This window comes from Notolepis coatsorum, assembly GCF_963971535.1.
Source record: "Notolepis coatsorum genome assembly, chromosome: 7".
NCBI classification, from domain to species: Eukaryota; Metazoa; Chordata; class Actinopteri; order Aulopiformes; family Paralepididae; genus Notolepis; species Notolepis coatsorum.
In genome coordinates this window covers 99,367,127-99,389,442 of record NC_140171.1, presented here as the reverse complement: position 1 = coordinate 99,389,442, position 22,316 = coordinate 99,367,127, and the positions used below count along the sequence as shown (strand labels likewise).

At 47.7% G+C, this 22,316-nt stretch overlaps 1 protein-coding gene across 1 annotated transcript in view; it reads left to right on the top strand.

The window, feature by feature from the left end:
- tmprss6 (transmembrane serine protease 6) overlaps positions 1-22,316 on the top strand; it is a gene marked incomplete at both ends in the record, with an annotated part of 89,362 nt that overhangs the window by 61,373 nt on the left and 5,673 nt on the right. The window lies entirely within an intron of this gene.

Genomic DNA, 22,316 nt, shown 5'->3' with positions numbered 1-22,316 from the left:
TTGAACATAAATGAAAACAGAACAGGCACATTAACTAATTACCTACTTTAAGTATGATTTTAACTTACTTCAATGACTTCAGAATTCAAGAACAATATACCAGGAAATAGTTAGCTTGTTTGGAGATCTTCTCTGTGTGTGTGTGTGTGTGTGTGTGTGTGTGAATGTGTGTGTGTGTGTGTGAATGTGTGTGTGTGTGTGTGACTATGTGTGTGTGTGTGTGTGACTATGTGTGTGTGTGTCTATGTGTGTGTGTGTGTGTGTGTGTCTGAATGTGTGTGTGTGTGAGTCTATGTGTGTGTGTGTGAGTCTATGTGTGTGTGTCACAGGAAACTCCAGCGAGATAACATGTTTACGTGACCTTTTGGTCTTTTGTTTCGATCTTACAGAGCCCATTGTCTTAAACTCTTCCCAGGCCATGGCAGATGGCCCTTGGGTTCCTGTCGTAGATAGAATCATTTGACCACTCACTTCATATGTAAATCATGACAATGGCAATCAGTCTATGTAAACACACACACAATCTATGAATTATTGTTTTGAGGGCCAAGTATTTCTACACATTAGTTAATCATGAGATCTATGTTTGGGAATTTACCACAGTTCCCCACTTGGATAGTTTACCTATCCTTAATATGTCAAACATAGATATCAATCTCTACACACTACTATCTAGATAACACTTAAGACATTTTAAATCATATTAGGATAAAATATATATCTGATTTGCCACACTCAGATCCTAAAATTCAAATTAGCCATTTCAGTTTGTGATCGTGTGCACAGTCTTTAACAACTTGTTCTCGTACCAAGATCAATTTCCATTGGTCTCAACTGTGAGTTGTCAAATTCTGACTTGGAGCATTGAGGAGGGGGGGTCTATGTTTTCTAGAGTTGACCCGGCCTCCTCTTTGTTGCTCAGAGCTGATGCAGTATCACGACTGCTGGGTGCAACTCCCCATTCTAGGAGGTGAAATTTAGAAAGCAAATTGCCTTTCTATTACACCCCATCTTCTGTCAAGAACATCTTGACTCGTGTTGACCTCTATTAGGGGGTAGGACCCCCTGCTGTATTGCTGGTTCAGTTGAACCCGGAGCTCTTTCCTCGGGTGTCGCTGTCACGTCTGTGAGGAGGTCATCGCTGGCTGCCCAACCCCCGTTGACCCTCGGATTAGTGGAAGAGGTTTGTTTCTCCTCCCCTCCGCCTGGTCGTCGATAGGGGCGATAGCAGCTCCCCCCCTTCGCTTGTTGACCCCCTGGTCAATAGTTGAGGCCTTGCTTCTGTTGACAGCCGGAGTTGTTGCTGAGGCCTAGCCGCCTGTCTCCTCGTTGGTTGTCTGTCGTTTCCCTCTGAAGCCTCAAGACTCGGTCACTGCGTTGGCCAAGACTCTCCCGGCCCGAGAGGTAGGCGTCTCCTGGTTCTCTGCAGTGTTGTGGTTCCCCATGGAACCGCTGGGTAGACACTAGCCAGTGTCCTGGATCAACAGTACCGATGGCTGTTGTCTCCCCAATCTCCCATCCGTATCCTGCAGTGAATATATATCGCTTCGGGGGACAATGCAGGTCACTTCTACCACAACAATTGATTGAGAATCCATAATTTCCATAATTTTCCTCCCTCAGACTCTCTTTACTGGTCTGAGCTTTGACAACTTTCTTTTCCAAATCATTTATCTATATATTTCATGGCTTCTAGATCATTAAATTTAAAAATTCAGAAAAATTCACATGGCTCTCATTATATTATGCTGTCAAAACAGTATACTCCTCCACCTCTCGATGTGGAATACACATTCAAACATCGTTACCGTCGTCCTCTGGACAGCTGCACCCGGACCGGACGGTCAGCACCTCCACCTCCACTCTCCCAGTACTCCTGTGTGTATGGCAACAAATCACAGTCCGCCTTAAACACACCTCTTCCACACCACAAGCCAATTATCAATTGCACATGTTCACACCCTACACAAGACTAATTTGGCCAATAGCGACCAAACCTATTGAGCTTCATTAATGTACAGAGAATCATGCTTCCCAACACTTTCACCAATCACGACACACCCCCAGCCCCTAAAACTGGGTATTCAATGGGCGGAGAACAAAAATCCATAACTAGCTCATGTTCCTTCACTTTGTTCCCAGTCCATTTTACAGACATATACTACCCCGTCCTGATGTGTCGAGATCACTCCCAGCTTGCCAGGTACCCTAAGAAAAAAAAACACAGAAAGAAAGAAAACAGAAAACAAAACACAAAGAAAACGCTGCCAAACCAATAAATGAAAAAATAAACCAAACTTGTGAGCTTTTTCTTTTTTCTTCTGAGCTCATTTTTAACTAAGAAACAAAAAGGGAAATCAAATGAATAAACAAAATGTACGCTCCCGGCCTAAGTCAGGAATTGCTCGTAACACACTAGAAAAGAGAAGTAAAAATAAAAGTAAACAAACACCTATCCTATTGCTCATAACTGTTAATACGCTTCTATCAATACTATAAAATACTAGAAACAACTATGAGTCTTTTTAATTTCTTAATCATGCAGTCCACCCTTTGATCAATCTGAATGTTGACCAAGCATGGATAATTTACTGATCACTAGCTGCCGCAGTGTCACATCATCACACTGTCTAATATTGATTAACTATTTAACATAATTTGATCCTCTTGTTAGTCTGATTAGTTCATGCATTTGTCAGTCACCCATACATCCGTTTTTAGTAACTTTCATTCATAATCTAATCACCTAACACCTCTATCTATTCTTATTTTTTATTCTAATCTAATTAGGAGCATATTTTATCATTCAATATATCCCACCTCTACCCTAGTCAGTTGCATATATTTTTATTCTGCCGGTGGCCTCTGCAGACATGACCTTTGAAAATGACCTTTCACTCCACAGATCCAACAACACTGGCGGTCTCCCCCGGGTTGTGAGACCCGGTGGGTCAGTTGCCTGTGACCGGATGACCCTGGGGTCATCGGGCCCAGAACATGTCCTGGTGGTATGCCATCATCGCCATGGTTCCCTGGAGCCTGTTCGGAGGAGAAAGCCACGTACCTACTTGGTCCAGTCACAGTTCCTTGAGAGGGGCCCGTGGTTGGGAGGGGCCCGCCACCTGTTTCTGTACAAACACGCCCTGTTGTGGATAGATGGTCCCGCTCTGCACAGTCCCGAGAAATGTGTCCGAGGGTCCCACACGCCCAACACTGCACCTGCCGCACACGGTAGCCATTCGGATTCCTGCCTCTGCCTCCACCTTTTCCTCGTGGTTGCCACCTCGTGGGTGGTCCTATTGGGGTTTGTTGTTGTTCCGGCACGGGACCCCCTTGTGGCCCCAACTGGGCCCGTTCTCCATTGGAACCTGTCCCCCCTCCGGGCTGTGTGGACTGGATTAGGCCTTGGAGATAGTCCACTACCCGTCTAGCCTCGGCTAGCTGTTGTTCGAGAGGGAGGCACGTCTTTAACTGGCAGTCATCTGCAACGGACACTTCAGCGTGGATTGACTCGGGTAATACAGCTGTCTCTGGGTCGCTTGCTGCAACGACTCCCTGTGGCGGAGTAAAAGACATTATTTCCAGTCCCTCCGTCACACTGGACACTAGAGGGGAGTCGATCAAATTCCAGTCAATCAAGTTAACGTCCAATTCGGTCAATGTAATGTCTGCAGAGGTTATCGGCATTATCTTGATTTGGGTACGCATTCTATACCGGCCTCCTTTAACTACAAGGTTCTGTAATGGCCTGAATATCTTTGGCCAACTTTTCGTCACTTTTATTGTGACATCTCCAGTCGTTGAAATAGACAGATTGTCTACCCTTTCTATGGTCAGTGCATCTAACCCTCCGGTTGCTCCTATCTGTGTATTTTCCATTCTCACCTTTCTTCAAACACTCGTAACGTCACCGTTTGGAAAGCAAGTTTCTCTGTATTCAAACTATTTTTACCAAACTTGAGTTAATTTCACTCACACTTCTATATTGGTGTAAACAGGAATTGATAATCTCGCTCTTGTGATACTATACCCCCTGACTGTCAACAGTCTCATTTCCCTGTTGGGGTTCGGAATTGTCAGCGCTGGCCATCCGTCCTGGAGCAGCTGTGAAAAGAGAAGCAAAAAATACACTTAATTATCAGTGACATTTCCCATTCACAATCCATCATTTGTCTTTAAGCATGGAATGTCGGGCATCTCCTATACTAAGATCACATGAGAGCATTTGTGCAATTTTCGTTTTTGATTTATCCCTGACACAGCCTTAATCTTTTTCCAGTTGTCTCCATTGGAAACCCAGACTCTCAATCCTGTTGTCATGATCCTCCTTAACACAACTCCGGGGAACCTATTCTGCATCAGCCGTTTCCTTCTGTTGGTCAATCAGAAATTTGTTATTTACAGCCTATCATTTCTAAACATCTTTATTGGACATGGTAATTTAGGTGAATAATCTCACTTTTACTCTAATTGTTATTTGCAAATGACTATGTGTATGTGTAACTATATTTATTTCTGTCCGTGAAAGCCTAGTATGTATTTCGCTCATATTACATTATACATATCAGTAACATACATATTTTCCATTCATAATCTCTCACACAGTTACTATATTTCCCCCGTAACACCTAACCCTTTAGGTGTTAAAATAACGCGCTTCTCACGGGAACAGAAATCAATTTTCAGTGCCTTATGTCACTGAAGTCCCCGTGCATTTAGAACAGTGTCACACAACCCGTTCATAACCACAGGTGCCGACACCATCCCCACATTGAAAATCCTGCCGACCAATGACATTCCACTGGCCAACTCGTCCTGTGGCCCACGGCATCACCCCCAGTTTCGAACCTGGAACGCGAAACCCCGGGCCCCCTACTCAAGGATAATCAAAGATCATTCCACTCACAACCACCGCCACACACATACAGCACCTCTGACACCACCGTAACCAGTCACCCAAATACCCACACACAATATAATTCGACGCGCGTAGTGTGGCAGCGAGCCTCTGACGAGTGCACGCATAGCGCACCCCCGTTAATGCGCGGTGGCAGACAGCGAGCCCACCCCCGCCACGACGTTTAGCAGCCCCCGTACCCCTGGTAAAATGAAAAATGTGCGCAGTGTGACAGCGAGCACCGACGAGTCGCACACAGCGCACAAAGCGTGGAGGCAGACAGTGAGCCACGACGAACTGCCTACCCACACCCCCATCGCAGGCGCAGCCGAGTAGAGTAATTATGCTCCGACTTACGGCCCACCAACATGAACTGAAAGAAGTACGAGCGCCTTGTCGAACAAAGCGTAGCGCCAACGCCAGCCAACACCACTGCCAGCACTAGAAATTCCCTAAAAATAACAATAAAACTGAATATGGAACAACAACATACGCATAATAAGTCCCAAACTCAACCTACCGCCTTTGAACCCTACAGTAAACAGCAATAAACAATATACCTAGCACTACACCTGCGTTTGAAACCCATAAAAAAAACCTCTATATACAGGCCCTAAACTAGGAGAGAAAGAGAAGCGTTTCGGGGGGGCCGAGGGGGGGGGAAACATATGGAAGAGAGGCGGTGTGGGAATGAGGGGAGTGAGTGAGAGGGGGGGGTAAGAGAGAGAGAGAGAGAGGGAGGGAGAGGGAAAGAGGGGGGGAGGTGAGAGGGAGAGGGAGAGAGGTGAAAGGGAGAGGGAGGGAGGAGGGTGTGAGAAGGAAAGAAAGAGAGGGGGGGTGAAAGAGAAAGAGAGAGAGGGAGAGGAGGGGAAGAGGGGGGGAGGTGAGAGGGAGAGGGAGAGAGGGGGGAGGTGAAAGGGAGAGGGAGGGAGGAGGGTGAGAGAAGGAAAGAAAGAGAGGGGGGTGAAAGAGAAAGAGAAAGAGAGAGAGAGGGAGGGAAGGTGAGAGGGAGAGAGAGAGAGAGAGAGAGAGAGAGAAAGAGAGAGAGAGAGAGAGAGGGGGAGAGAGAGAGGGGGAGAAAGAGAAGAGAGGGGGAGAGAGAGTGTACAATGAAAACGTTCTGTGAGCAGAATCCAAACATATTCATCCTGTCCTCTTCTGCCCCCTACCGTATTCCTAAATAAACTCCACCTTCCCCTTAACAATGGACGCTCGCCGCCCCTACCAAGATGGATGCTCGGCGCCCCTACCAAAATGGACGCTCGGTGCCCCTACCAAGATGGACGCTCGGCGCCCCTACCAAGATGGCCGTCCCATCGCGAGACATCCCGAGAGCCCCGTCATGCCATGACGTCAGCACAGTTAGCTTAGCATATTAGCTTCGTTAGCTTCAACCCAGCGCGCATAGGCCGTCAGACCGCGCACCCTTATGACGTCACAACCGGCGACCGCTTTAGCCGTTAGCGCGGCTAGGTAGCATTAGCTTAGCTTCTCCCATGATCCCATAAAAACGTTTCCCAACGACCCGTCCCGCCGCGCGGGCCGTCTCCTCGCAATGTTAATATAACACCACATTCCCCACAACAGAATCCTATTTCCCTCAAAACGCCAGTGTAGTGATCTAAATAGAAATATAAAAACATAATAGCAAAACACTAGTTTGACCCCTCTGTCGTCATCACCGGCGAGCTTAGAACGACTTCCGGGTCCCCGTCTAGATAATCCCAACCACCTTAAACATTACACATCTATTTTATCCGCCACGAATATGAAAACTTTTAAGTGCCTTACACATCCCCGTAATCTCAAGACACTATCGATCGACCCTATACATTTGAACCTATGTTTATTTGTCCGCCGTATCTTCCGGCGCCTCAGAGGCTAATACAACAGCTAACTGCTGCTGCGTTCCCCGGACCCCGGAAAACCGGCGTTTACCATTACATTTCCCCATGGCCAACCGGTGACTTAAATTACATAATAACACAACTATACTCTCACACGTCCCACCAATCACTCCTAACCATAAACATTCGCCAACTATACATTCATACACGCTTCCTAACACAAATAAAAAATACAAAATCAGCATTCACGCACATTACCGTCTCTCGAACGCCGCACAGCAGCGCGTAAGTACTATTTTTTGTTACAGCCTAACGCAGTCTAATTTCAACACGCCCGCCGTGCCCAAGGTTAAACTAGACCTATTTGTGCTAAATCTCTACTTTAGAAAATACGACGCACGGTGTGCTTAAGCCCTTACTCTAAGACATACGACGCACACTTGTTTACCTTGGTTTTTACCTTGAGCACAAATCTAGACATGTTTCCTACTTACTCCCTTACATGTTCCGACTGGCAGCGGCGCTCCGTTTATTGTGCTAAAATTTTACTTTAAAATGTACCACGCACGGTGTGCTCAAGCTCTACTTTAGAAAATACGACGCACGGTATTTACAGAGCCGCCCTCCCCAGCCAGAACATTCAATTAAATTTTCCCTTACATCATGCTTACATGAGGTTAAATTCTTAGCAACCCCCTCCGTGGTTCGAATAGAGCACCCAAACATCATCACACTCACCTCTTAGTAACTTCTCCAGTTACTTGAAGACGATCGATCGATCAGTTGTTCTCCTCGTCGACCGGCGTGTAGAGAAAAAAAAAATTCGTTTGTTGTGGTGATAAAACGAGCGCTCTGATCCGGGTCACGGCACCAAAATGAAGTGGATTTCCCAAGCTATTTCGGTTCTGCTCTGATCAGAACCGGGTTGCGTTAGTACTCTGCGTTGTGATTCAATACTTTTAAAGCTCTGGGAATCACTTCTCTTCAAACTGAGCGGTGCAGGCAGAAGGAATTAGGAGGAAAGGTTACATACCAGTTGTTTAATCAAAGTTTAAGAGTGTATACAAATTACAATAAGAAAATGCTATAGTTGTGATCACAAACACTATGCCGTGAGTGATACAACCAGACTAAAGAAGAGAATGCTAGTTGTTGAGTTGTTGAAAGTCTCTGTTTGATAACAAAGACTTGGTTTTCCCTCCAAGAAGTTCCTTGTCCTTGCCGCCTTGCTTTGTGGATGAGATGGTGGAGAGGTCTTGTCCTGTGGTTGGGTTGTTCCAGAGTCCTCTTCCCCCCAGCACACCTCATTATATCCCCAAGGCCCAGTGTCTCGGAGTTGATGACATCATCACATTCTTTCCTCCAATCCCAGGTCTGCTAAGCTTGTATTTGAAAAATAGGGGTTTGGCTTAATAGCCCAACCCCCTTCACATAACTGCAAACGGAGGCTGTCCTTACATAGTCAACAATATATACTGTCCTTTGTTTAATACTAACAATCTACCTTAAACATTGCATTATTTTCATTTCCTAATATCTATATTTGAATTACAATTGCCCACATAAACACAGATATATTTCTTTATCACTAAGTCTACTGACTTTCAGAAAATATCTAACAAATCTAATCATTCTGTTAGCTTAATAGAATACAAATCAATACATAGAACAATCAATTAATCATATTGAACATAAATGAAAACAGAACAGGCACATTAACTAATTACCTACTTTAAGTATGATTTTAACTTACTTCAATGACTTCAGAATTCAAGAACAATATACCAGGAAATAGTTAGCTTGTTTGGAGATCTTCTCTGTGTGTGTGTGTGTGTGTGTGTGTGTGAATGTGTGTGTGTGTGTGTGAATGTGTGTGTGTGTGTGTGACTATGTGTGTGTGTGTGTGTGACTATGTGTGTGTGTGTCTATGTGTGTGTGTGTGTGTGTGTGTGTCTGAATGTGTGTGTGTGTGAGTCTATGTGTGTGTGTGTGAGTCTATGTGTGTGTGTCACAGGAAACTCCAGCGAGATAACATGTTTACGTGACCTTTTGGTCTTTTGTTTCGATCTTACAGAGCCCATTGTCTTAAACTCTTCCCAGGCCATGGCAGATGGCCCTTGGGTTCCTGTCGTAGATAGAATCATTTGACCACTCACTTCATATGTAAATCGACCTGTGTGCCCACAATGGCAATCAGTCTATGTAAACACACACACAATCTATGAATTATTGTTTTGAGGGCCAAGTATTTCTACACATTAGTTAATCATGAGATCTATGTTTGGGAATTTACCACATGTGCCGTCTCATAAACTCAATGTTTACTATGTGGCTTGCATTACACAGAGTACTGGAAACAATAGGGCTCCCAAAGAAAAAGGCAATTCAATCAAAAGGGCAAATAGGTGAAAGGACGGTAGCACTCTATCGCTAAAGAAAAACACAGTGTGGCTGCCAACTGCTCCTAAATAGTTAGGATGGGTCAACAAATGCAGAGGACGAATTTATAAAGGGGGTTAATAAAGGTATACGGTATATATATACTTATACATCTGCATATTGTAGTGTATTGAGCTATGCTGTTACCCGTACTGGGAGTAACCCGGATGTTAGATGTGAGACGGGAATCTGTAGCTGGAGAGGAGACAGTGATGATGGAGTCGTTGTTATACTGAATCTGGTCGTCCTGTCAAGTTATTTTATAACACAAGACATACATTACATGGTGTCAGAAGCGGGATTCCAGATATTCTAGTCAGCGACAATGCCCCTCAGTATGCCAGTGCAGAATTCAAGAGCTTTGCAGAGAGCTGGGAGTTCAGTCATCACCTCAAGTCCACAGTATGCTCAGTCAAATGGACAGGCAGAAAAAGCTGTGCAAACTGTTAAAAGGTTGCTCAAAAAGTCTGGTGACTCTTACATAGCGCTTCTGGAATACAGAAATACACCACTGGAAGGTGTGGGCCTGTCACCTGCCCAGATGCTGATGGGGCGTCGGTTGAAGACAAAACTGCCAGCGTCCACCTCACTGCTCACCCCTGAAGGTGTTGAAAGAAAAGCAAGCTAAACAAAAAAGCTACTACGATCGCCATGTTAAACACCTACCTGTGCTGCGTGCTGGAGAGAATGAGGACTGAGGATGCAGTCTGGAGACACTTGGAAGCCAGCTGTAGTTCTGAGGGAACACGAACAACAACGTTCCTATGTGGTAGTACACCCAGGCCGCCTCAGGGGGGGTGCGAGCAGTGCGGTCGCACAGGGCCTCGCGGGAAGGGGGGCCTCGCACAAAAATATAAAATAAAAAAAAATAAAAATTGCGAGGCCCCCCTTCCCGCAAGGCCCTTTTTCATCACAGACCTAAAATCTAGTTTTGCTTATATACTTATATATTTCACATTAGACACGTTTGTAAAATGTGTCTGACTTGTTCCTGGCTCTGCGGCTCTGCAGATACACTATTGGAGCTCTGAGGCTCTGCAGCAGATATACTATTGGTTTCAATGAAGGGAGGGGTTACATGTGTACAGTCGGCCGGCGTGCGTCAGCTGCGTCTGACTATTTCGCGCGTGCAGCATTGGAGGTTATGCCAGCCAAGACGAAGAGGACGGTTGTTCGGCAGATGGACTGAAGATGAACGTTTTTGCATGTTAGAAAGTTCAGTCAGGCTAGCCATGTCGGCTTAGCTAAAGGCAGGGACAGCTAGTTAGCTTTAGCTACGTTATAATATCGAGTGCTAACGTGTGGTTCAGTCGGGATAGCCATGTTGGCTAGTAGCTTAGCTAAAGGCTAACTAGCGTTAGCTAACCTAGAGAGAGCGCGTGCAGCATTGGAGGTTATGCCAAGATGAAGAGGACGGTCGTTCGGCAGATGAACTTCGTCAACTCCACGGTTGTCTCCTTCCTCTTGGACGTTTGGTGAGTTTTTAATGCACTCTATTCTATTCTCGCTGTGGAGATATCTCTCTCTCTCTCTCTCTCTCTCTCGGGCCGGCTAGCTATCGTGGCTAACGTTATGTTGGCTAACGTTATGTGGAGCCAGCGCGGGCCGGCTAGCTGTCCTAGCTAACGTTATTAATGAGCCAAGCGGGCCGGCTAGCTGTCGTAGCTAACGTTATATTGAGCCAAGCGGGCCGGCTAGCTGTCGTAGCTAACGTTATATTGAGCCAAGCGGGCCGGCTAGCTGTCGTAGCTAACGTTATATTGAGCCAAGCGGGCCGGCTAGCTGTCGTAGCTAACGTTATATTGAGCCAAGCGGGCCGGCTAGCTGTCGTAGCTAACGTTGTATTGAGCCAAGCGGGCTGGCTAGCTGTTGTAGCTAACGTTATATTGAGCCATGCGGGCCGGCTAGCTGTCGTAGCTAATGTTATATTGAGCCAAGCGGGCCGGCTAGCTGTCGTAGCTAACGTTCTGTCGAGCTAGCGTCAGTACCTGGCCACTCTATTTGCAGTTAGCCTCTTTAGCTGATGTCGGCCGTTGGCTCCTTGCTACTTTGTTTTCTCTGTATAGACCCTCTTCTCTTTGGATTTAAGTGTTGATCTTTGTCCTTTTGGATCTATGTATATTAGGGGTGGACGGTATAAACGGTATACGGTATAAACGGTATGAATTTGCTCTACGGTATGGATTTTGACTATACCGTGTAACCGGTAGAGCAGCTCTAAAATAGCAATGACGTCATGTAACCACAGCGCGACTATTTCACTCGCATTTGCCCCTAAAAATAGATAGAATTAGTCATAGATAATAGATATGTGCAAACTGGAAAAAGTTATTTAGGAGGCTTCGCGCAGTGGGCGTGTCAACACGCAATTGTCATTTCATAATAAACACATATCACTGCGGCGCACAGCAAGTTTCAATTTCAGTTCCTGGTATTTTTAACCAGTGGAGAAAGGTAAGATATTTCCCTATCGTTTTTCTTATATGAATTATTCTACGTTAATAAAACATACCTGGTGATCAACTACAGTTTGCTGTGAACATTATGATATGTGTGTAGTGTTCTGATAACGACGGCTGGGCAGCGGGGCTGGATGCTGGATTTTGCGAGAAGCATATGCAGCTGCAGAGCCGCAGAGTAGGGGCGCTTTCAGGTCCGGTCACAGGCCCGCTCAACAGCGCCCCCCACCCAACGGCTGAATTGCCAATGGCTGAATTGGAGTATTGCACTGTATATTGACTGTAGAACGGGAGCTCTCTCTCGCTCTCTTGCTCTCTCTCTCTCTCTCTCTTGCTATATGTTGACTGTTTCATGCCCAGCCTCGGGCAGCGCTATTATTTAAGAATATGTTGACTGTATGAAAAAAAAAAAAAAAAAAAAAAAAAGTAATAATTTTTTTTGTACCTTTAGGGGGGGGGGGGGGTGGGGGGTTCGCGTTTAAATCTCGCACAGGGCCTCGCATTTCTCCCAGGCGGCCCTGCATACACCTGAAGGAAGAATGTTCAGAAGAAACAGGAGACATCTCAGGGAGACTGCTGAGAGAGAGTTTCCATTTTCTGCTGAGGAGCAAGATGTGAATGGGGATATGAACTGTGACAACCCAAGGTTTATTGATCAGGACAGTTCACACACACAGACCCCAGCGCACACTCCACAGGGAAACTTGTCTGATGACTTGTCATACAGAACTTGTAAGTCGCTTTGGATAAAACTGTCAGCTAAATGACTAAATGGAAATGGAAATGGAAACAGTGACACTACTGACTCTATCGCACAACCTTTTCGCACTAGATCAGGGAGACTGGTCAAAACTCCAACAAGGTTTAAAGAGTAGGGAAACAAAAAGTGGACTCTGCTGAGTTATGTTGCACTGTAACTGATTTAATGTGCACTGCATGACATTGTGGTTACAAAAAGTACAGTTTGTTTTGTGTTTTGTTTTAAATGCAGGAAGCACCTTTGGTTGTTTATGTGCTGTATAAGAACTATTTCTCACTATGTTCTGTGATTATTCAGTTGTTGACAACGTAAAAAAAAAAATTAACTGTGAAGAACATAGAACTTAAGAGGGGGGATGTTGTGTATTGAGCTATGCTGTTACCCGTACTGGGAGTAACCCAGATGTTAGATGTGAGACGGGAATCTGTATGCATGGAGCTGGAGAGGAGACAGTAAATGATGGTGCATGTGGCGATAAGAAAACAGCGAGCCAGAGACATATTTCGAGTCAAGGTATTTTACTTATTACTTAACAACAACCATCAAACCCCATGTACATGTCAAATTACTTCCCAAAGGTCAGTGAATACCACGACCACAACACCAGAGGGAGCTCCACAAATCATGTGAAACCCAGATTCGGCTCAAACAAGGGACAAAACACGTTTAGCAATTATGCCACATCAATGTGGAGCGCCCTACCCACAGCTGTAAAGGAATGTGAATCACTACCCACTTTCAAAACCACTCTCAAAGAGCACCTACGGGAGACTGCAATTCGAAACTGGCCCCTGTAAATGTCCTAACCCAACCCCCTCCAATGTACAGTAAATGTCCTAACCCAATAATACACGAGACCCTCTTCTTGGGACGAAGTAAGGTTTCGTGGATAATCCAATGTACAGTTACCCCACCCCACCTCTGGTCTGCATCCCCTTAACAATTGTGTGTATTGAGCTGTACTGTATTGTACCCATTCTGCAATCTGTTAATAACATTTTCAATCAATCAATCAATCAATCAATCAATCAATCAATCAAACCGGAACCGGAAGTGGTATTTACCCTTTCCCCTAAACAGTAAACCCCGCTCTTAAAGGCACAAGCCCACCTTAGTGAATGTCTCTTACATATGGGTCACCACACAGGCCCCCCCAGAATTCACCAAAACGAAAACTGCAACTAAATAATAGCAAGTGAACAGTCCATCGGTGAACAGACTACAACATGGAATAGTCAACGTGGTGGGGGACGGATCAAGCGGCCATAACGACTGCGCTTAACAAGAGGGGGATTAAGGGAGAGAAGTGGGACCAGCGGAAGGGGCCAAGGCCGGAACAGAGGACGGGGCAGGGGTCTGGGCCGAAAACGGGCAGGCGCTCCCGCCGTGGGGGTAGGGCCAACTGAACTGGTTCGTCCATGTCCAAGTGAGCAGGCTTAAGATGGTCTATAGTGACCCGCTCTGGCCTGCCCCCCATGTCCACAACAAAGTGTTAGCGCCTGCCTCCAGGACACGGAAGGGCCCGTCATAAGGGGGCTGCAGCAGGGTCCGATGGCTGTCGTGCCGAATGAAAACATATTTGGCCAATGGCAGGTCCCTGGGGACGTAGGACTGGGGAAGGCAGTGGCGGGATGTTGGAATGGGAATAAGGGCATCGGCGACACCCCGGGACACTGTTTGATGCGAGGCAACGGACCAGGAAGCTGTGGCCTCCGGAAGAAACTCCCCAGGGACCCGCAGCGGCTGGCCGTACACCAGCTCGGAGGATGAGGCCTGGAGGTCCTCGTTGGGGGCAGAGCGAAGACCAAGCAAGACCCACGGGAGGCGGTCAACCCAGTCGCCATCTGTAAGGCCAGCCCGAAGAGCGGCCTTTATGTCCCTATGAAACCGCTCGCAAAGTCTGTTGCCCTGTGGGTTGTACGCCGTAGTGCGGTGGATCTTCACCCCCAGGTGCTCCGCAACCGCAGTCCAGAGCTCCGAAGTGAACTGGGGTCCCCTGTCGCTCGTTATATCCCCTGTAGGGGTGTAACGGTACACAAAATCCACGGTTCGGTACGTACCTCGGTTTTGAAGTCACAGTTCGGTATTTGCTAATCCCCTGGTGGGCCAAAGCGGGCCACCCAGCACCCGATGAACGCCCGGGCCACCTCCGCTGCCGTAGTGGAGGACAGTGGAACAGCTTCCGGCCACCTGGTGGTCCTGTCCACCATGGTGAGGAGGTAAGTATATCCATGGGAGGGGGGCAGGGGGCCCACCAGGTCCGCATTCATGTGGTCAAACCGCCTCTCTGGCACTATAAACGGTGCCAATGGGGCTTTGGTATGGCGGTGCACCTTGGCGCACTGGCATGCCCCACATGAGCCAGCCCAGGTCCTAACATCCTTCCGGAGGCCAGGCCACACAAACTTGACCCCCACCAGCTTAGTCGAGGCCTTCACACCTGGGTGGGAAAGGCTGTGGATCATGTTAAAAACCTGGTGCCGCCAGGCCGTAGGCACCATAGGGCGCGGTTGGCCGGTGGAGATGTCGCAGAGGAGAGTGGCGTTAGCTGTGTCGAACACCACATCCTCCAGCTGCAGTGCAGTAGGGCCCGTCCGGTAGGCCTGAAAGTCAGAGTCCGTGGCTTGGTCTGCCGCCATGGCGGCATAATCGAGTCCCATGTGGACGGACCCGACGACCGCCCGAGAGAGGCAGTCGGCAACAAAGTTGTCCTTGCCCGCCACATGCTGAATGTCCCTGATGAACTCGGAGATCGCCGAGAGCTGCCGCTGTTGACGCCCCGACCACGTCTCCGAGGTCTTGGCCATGGAGAACATTATCGGCTTGTCGTCTACAAAGGCAGTGAACTGGCGGCCCTCCAACAGGAATCTAAAGTGCCTAGTGGCGAGGAACAGACCCAGCAGTTCCCTGTCGAAAGTACTGTATTTACGCTCGTTGTCACGGAGCTGTTTGCTAAAAAAGGCCAGTGGCTGCCAGGCACCGCCCACCCACTGGTCGCACAATGCCACCACTGCATAGTCAGAGGTGTCTGTCGTGAGCGACCGGGGCAGTGGGAGAGGGGTGCGCCAGCAGAGCAGCGTTAGCTAGCGCGGTCTTGGCAGCCCCAAAGGCGCTGTCCATCCCGAGGACCAGTCCAACTTGTCCTTGGGCACTTTGCCTCGCAGGGCCTAGTACAAGGAGCACATGAGGTGGGCAGCATGGGGAACCGGTTGTAAAAGTTCACCATGCCCAGGAACTCCTGTAGAGACCGTACGGTGCAGGACGAGGAAAACTGGCGACGGCCTCCACCCTGGCGGGGAGTGGTGCGGCTCCCTGTGGAGCGACGTGGTGTCCAAGGAAGGTGATGGAGGACTGCCCGAACTGGCACTTGGCCGGGTTAACGCTGAGGCCGTGTTTACTGAGCCGCTCAAACAGCTGCCGGAGGTGTGTCATGTGCTCCTCTATGGACGCACTGGCTACAAGAATGTCATCTAAGTACACAAACACAAACGGCATGTCTTGGAGCACAGAGTCCATCAGGCGCTGAAACGTCTGCGCCGCCCCCATGAGCCCAAAAGGCATTCTTAGGAACTCAAAAAGTCCAAAGGGTGTAATGACAGCTGTTTTTGGCACATCCCGTGGATGGACCGGCACCTGGTGGTACCCGCGCACCAGGTCCACCTTGGAGAAGATGATGGCCCCCGCCAGGTGGGTAGAGAAGTCCTGTATGTACGGGACAGGGTACCGGTCGGGGGTTGTGGCGTTATTAAGGCGACGGAAATCGCCGTTGGGGCGCCAACCCCCGCCAGCCTTTGTAACCATGTGTAAGGGATAAGCCCACGGGCTGTTCGAGCGGCGCACAATGCCAAGTCGCTCCATGGTGGAAAACTCCCCCCTGACGATTGCCAGCTTGGCTGAGTCGAGGCGCCGGGCCCGGGCATAGACTGGAGGGCCCTCAGTGGTAATATGGTGTTCCACGCTGTGTTTAACCACTGCAGACGAGAACGTGGGTGTGGTGAGGTCAGGGAACCCGGCAAGCAGGCGTCAATATGGTTCCCCGGTGGCAAGCGTGTTCAACAGGCAGAGAGCTCCGCCCACCCCAACTGCCCCAAGCGTGCAGGGGTATGAAGAAAGAGAGAGGGCATCGATCAGGCGACAGTTCTTAACATCTACCAGCAGGCTGAAGGCACAGAGGAAGTCTGCGCCCAGGAGCGGCGTGGACACGGCAGCCATAACTAAATCCCAGCCGAAAGGGTGTCCCCCAAAACATACCTCCACATACCTGGTGCCGTAAGTACGTATGGGCGTACCGTTCGCTGCGTCCATCTGGGGCCCGTGTCTGCCGGTCATGGTGTCCACGCCCTGTGCCAGCAGGATGCTACGTTGAGCGCCCGAGTCCACCAACAACCTCCTGCCAGCCAAGGAGTCTGTGATGAACAACAGCTTGTAGTCATGGCCGGCACCCACAGCCACTAATGAGCGCCGGCCCTGGCGTTTCCCTGCCCCCTGAAACTGCATGGCTTGCGACTCTGCTTGGCCCTGTCCCCAAACCTGGCATGGTAATAGCAGAGCCCGTCGTCGGGTTGGCGTCGGGCTGTCACCGCAGCCGCGGTGACTGTATAGGCCTCCAGTGGTGGGGCCGAGGTGCCCTGGTGGGGCAGCAGCGTATGGACAAACTGCTGCCTGTTGGCCAGGACAATTCTGTCCGCTTCTGCAGCCAGGCCGCGATAGTCCTTGGTGGAGGAGAGGAGGGAAATGGCCAGTGCTGTGCAGGCACTGGAAGCTGTCGCAGGAAGATGTGAGTGAGTAGAAAGGAGGGATCAGCTGATCCCAGCACAGCCAGCATCTTTTCCATCAACTCCGACGGTTTGCCGTCGCCGAGGCCGTTGAGGGACAGCAGGCGGTCCGCTTTCTCCAGCTCCGACAGCTCATACAGCTTTAGAAGGAATGCTTTTAGCGCGTCATACTTCCCGGCAGCCGGTGGATCCTCTAACACAGCGGTTCTCAACAGGGGTGCCGCAGACAGCTGCCAGGGGTGCCTTGAGATTTAAAAAAATATATATATAACAATTTTTTTTTTTTTTTTTTTTATTATTCTGTTTGGATTACAGAAAATGATCACTAAAGTGCTATCTGTTGCAGCTGCACTGTTTTCCATGAAAATACCATATTTGGATAAGTTTGACCATTTCTCAAAATCTGAAAATCATTATTTAATAAAACACAGAAAAGGATCACCAAGTTACTCTGGATAAAAATATTTTTTACAGACAACATTGAGACAAAGCTTCCTGACACATCTCCATCCAAACTCTTGGAAGAACTCATTGAAATCTCATCTGATACCACCTGGAGAGCTCGTTTCAGAGTGTGGTGCTGAGTACCAAGTATCTCATGATGCAGCAGTTAAGGTGTTGATACCATTCAGCACCACATATCTGTGTCAAGCTGGCTTTTCATCCATGACAGCTCTGAAAACAAAATATAGGGCCAAGTTGAGCCTATATGATGACATGCGTGTTGCCTTGTCAAAGATCTCCCCACGTATTGACCGTATTATTAGCCAGCAGCAGCAGACTTCGCATTGAGCTAGAAATGTCCACTGAGTGAACAAGTGCTTATTTTCTGTATTTATTTATATTTTTTGAGAAATGGTAACTTAGTGATCCTTTTCTGTATTTAAACAAAATACATGATTTTCTGTTTTTGAGAAATGGTCAAACTTATCCAAATATGCAATTTTTATGGAGAACAGTGCAGCTGCAACAGATAGGACTTTAGTGATCCTTTTCTGTATTTAAAAAAAAAAACATGATTTTCAGTTTTTGAGAAATGGTCACACTTATCCAAATATGCTATTTTTATGGAAAAGTGTGCAGCTGCAACAGATAGCACTTTAGTGATAATTTTCTGTAATTTTATTTAAAGAAATATGCTATTTGATTTACTACTACAAGCAGTGTAATGTCAACAGTACTAAGCCATTTAGACCTGAAACACCTGTTAATAATGCATTATATAGGCATATACACACAAATGTGTTTCCCGGTTTCTTAAATAAACATTATTTTGAAAGCAAGCACTTTTGTCATCATTGTAGCAAAAAAGACAGGACCGGTCTTTAGGGGTATGTAGGGGTGCCCTGGAATATTTTATTGAACACAGGGGTGCCTTGGCAGCAGAAAGGTTGAGAACCCCTGCTAACAGCATCATTGCACGCGTCGTCGTTGAAGCGTCCAACGGCGCCACCACATGAAAGTACCTCGTAATGTCTTGCGTTATTCCCCGTACCATGGGCTTCAATATGTTGAAACCACGGCCGGGGATTATGTATATGTATATGTATATATTTATTCATATCGTATATAAATATTTATTTATTCTTATCGTATATATATCATATATACATATATATATCATACCTGCATATAACCCTTTTTACATATCTTGGGCACTTTGCCTCGCAGGGCCTAGTACAAGGAGCACATGAGGTGGGCAGCATGGGGAACCGGTTGTAAAAGTTATCCATGCCCAGGAACGCCTGTAGAGACCGTACGGTGCAGTACGAGGAAAACTGGTGACGGCCTCCACCCTGGCGGGGAGTGGTGCGGCTCCCTGTGGAGCGACGTGGTGTCCGAGGAAGGTGATGGAGGACTGCCCGAACTGGCACTTGGCCGGGTTAACGCTGAGGCCGTGTTTACTGAGCCGCTCAAACAGCTGCCGGAGGTGTGTCATGTGCTCCTCTATGGACGCACTGGCTACAAGAATGTCATCTAAGTACACAAACACAAACGGCATGTCTTGGAGCACAGAGTCCATCAGGCTCTGAAACGTCTGCGCCGCCCCCATGAGCCCAAAAGGCATTCTTAGGAACTCAAAAAGTCCAAAGGGTGTAATGACAGCTGTTTTTGGCACATCCCGTGGATGGACCGGCACCTGGTGGTACCCGCGCACCAGGTCCACCTTGGAGAAGATGATGGCCCCCGCCAGGTGGGTAGAGAAGTCCTGTATGTGCGGGACAGGGTACCGGTCGGGGGTTGTGGCGTTATTAAGGCGACGGAAATCGCTGTTGGGCCGCCAACCCCCGCCAGCCTTTGTAACCATGTGTAAGGGATAAGCCCACGGGCTGTTCGAGCGGCGCACAATGCCAAGTCGCTCCATGGTGGAAAACTCCCCCCTGACGATTGCCAGCTTGGCTGAGTCGAGGCGCCGGGCCCGGGCATAGACTGGAGGGCCCTCAGTGGTAATATGGTGTTCCACGCTGTGTTTAACCACTGCAGACAAGAACGTGGGTGTGGTGAGGTCAGGGAACCCGGCAAGCAGGCGTTGATATGGTTCCCCGGTGGCAAGCGTGTTCAACAGGCAGAGAGCTCCGCCCACCCCAACTGCCCCAAGCGTGCAGGGGTATGAAGAAAAAGAGAGGGCATCGATCAGGCGACAGTTCTTAACATCTACCAGCAGGCTGAAGGCACAGAGGAAGTCTGCGCCCAGGAGCGGCGTGGACACGGCAGCCATAACTAAATCCCAGCCGAAACGGTGCCCCCCAAAACATACCTCCACATACCTGGTGCCGTAAGTACGTATGGGCGTACCGTTCGCTGCGTCCATCTGGGGCCCGTGTCTGCCGGTCATGGTGTCCACGCCCTGTGCCAGCAGGATGCTACGTTGAGCGCCTGAGTCCACCAACAACCTCCGGCCAGCCAAGGAGTCTGTGATGAACAACAGCTTGTAGTCATGGCCGGCACCCACAGCCACTAATGATTGCCGGCCCTGGCGTTTCCCTGCCCCCTGAAACTGCATGGCTTGCGACTCTGCTTGGCCCTGTCCCCAAACCTGGCATGGTAATAGCAGAGCCCATCGTCGGGTTGGCGTCGGGCTGTCACCGCAGCCGCGGTGACTGTATAGGCCTCCAGTGGTGGGGCCGAGGTGCCCTGGTGGGGCAGCAGCGCATGGACAAACTGCTGCCTGTTGGCCAGGACAATTCTGTCCGCTTCTGCAGCCAGGCCGCGATAGTCCTTGGTGGAGGAGAGGAGGGAACTGGCCAGTGCTGTGCAGGCACTGGAAGCTGTCGCAGGAAGATGTGAGTGAGTAGAAAGGAGGGATCAGCTGATCCCAGCACAGCCAGCATCTTTTCCATCAACTCCGACGGTTTGCCGTCGCCGAGGCCGTTGAGGGACAGCAGGCGGTCCGCTTTCTCCAGCTCCGACAGCTCATACAGCTTTAGAAGGAATGCTTTTAGCGCGTCATACTTCCCGGCAGCCGGTGGATCCTCTAACACAGGGGTTCCCAAACTTTTCAGGCCAGGGCCCAGAAAATAAGGCGTCAGAGAGCCGCGGCCCAATGTACATCGTCAGGCTTTTTTTTTTTCTTTTTTTTTTGCCAGGTGACCGATTTTTTAAGCCAAATATCACTTCAATCCTATTAAGTTAGTTCAAGTTAGTTATTCATTTATATGTGCTATTTATGAGAGGGCTAACTTGTTGCAAAATAATAATGATAATAATCATAGCCTCATTAAAATACTATTGTTGCTTCCGTTGTTTTCAGCGTTTTATGTGCATAATTTTAGTTATTTAGTTTGAAATGTTCGTTGAAATAAGTAGATTTTTCGTTTTTGTTTATTTATTAAAGGGGAACTATTTTACTATTTCTTTCACTATTTGGGCACTTTTACACAATTCCTGTGAGTCTATGGAACACCTCTGTAATATATATATTTTTTTTATTCATTGTTTTGTATTTCTAATCAAGTCCTCAAAAACAGCATTTTTCTACCTCAAGATCTTAAGCCGTTTTGAGCCTGGGCTCCAGCCACTGTGTGCAGCTCATCTTGTACCTGATGCCACACAGCCACATTAACATGCAGCGGTGTCTCTCTGACATCACAAATCATCACATTTTCAAATGACTCAGTTCAGTGAGGGTGAATATTGTGAGAGGAGAATTGGAAGAATGCGCCAATATGAGAATTAGAGACATAGATCATATTAATATAAGTTCACATAGCTAGGAAACAATGCTAAACACTCAAAAAGGCAATTTATAAGATAGTTCCCCTTTAAGTTAATATAAAACCATATAGTCACATTTTAGAATACAATAGAATAGAATTTTAGAATACAACTAGAAACACTGTCATGGCCTGCTTCTAAGTTCAGTGGCCTGACAAAAAAAAATAAAAAATAAAAAAACATTTAAAAAAAAATTTTTAATCATCTCGCGGCCCACCCGTGGCTGCTCGCGGCCCACCTTTGTGACGCGACCCCGACTTTGGGAACCACTGCTCTAACACAGTGGTTCTCAACAGGGGTGCCACAGACAGCTGCCAGGGGTGCCTTGAGATTTACATTTTTTTTTATTTTTTATTTTTTTTATTCTGTTTGGATTACAGAAAATGATCACTAAAGTGCTATCTGTTGCAGCTGCACTGTTTTCCATGAAAATACCATATTTGGATAAGTTTGACCATTTCTCAAAATCTGAAAATCATTATTTAATAAAACACAGAAAAGGATCACCAAGTTACTCTGGATAAAAAAAAATTTTACAGACAACATTGAGACAAAGCTTCCTGACACATCTCCATCCAAACTCTTGGAAGAACTCATTGAAATCTCATCTGATACCACCTGGAGAGCTCGTTTCAGAGTGTGGTGCTGAGTACCAAGTATCTCATGATGCAGCAGTTAAGGTGTTGATACCATTCAGCACCACATATCTGTGTCAAGCTGGCTTTTCATCCATGACAGCTCTGAAAACAAAATATAGGGCCAAGTTGAGCCTATATGATGACATGCGTGTTGCCTTGTCAAAGATCTCCCCACGTATTGACCGTATTATGAGCCAGCAGCAGCAGACTTCGCATTGAGCTAGAAATGTCCACTGAGTGAACAAGTGCTTATTTTCTGTATTTATTTATATTTTTTGAGAAATGG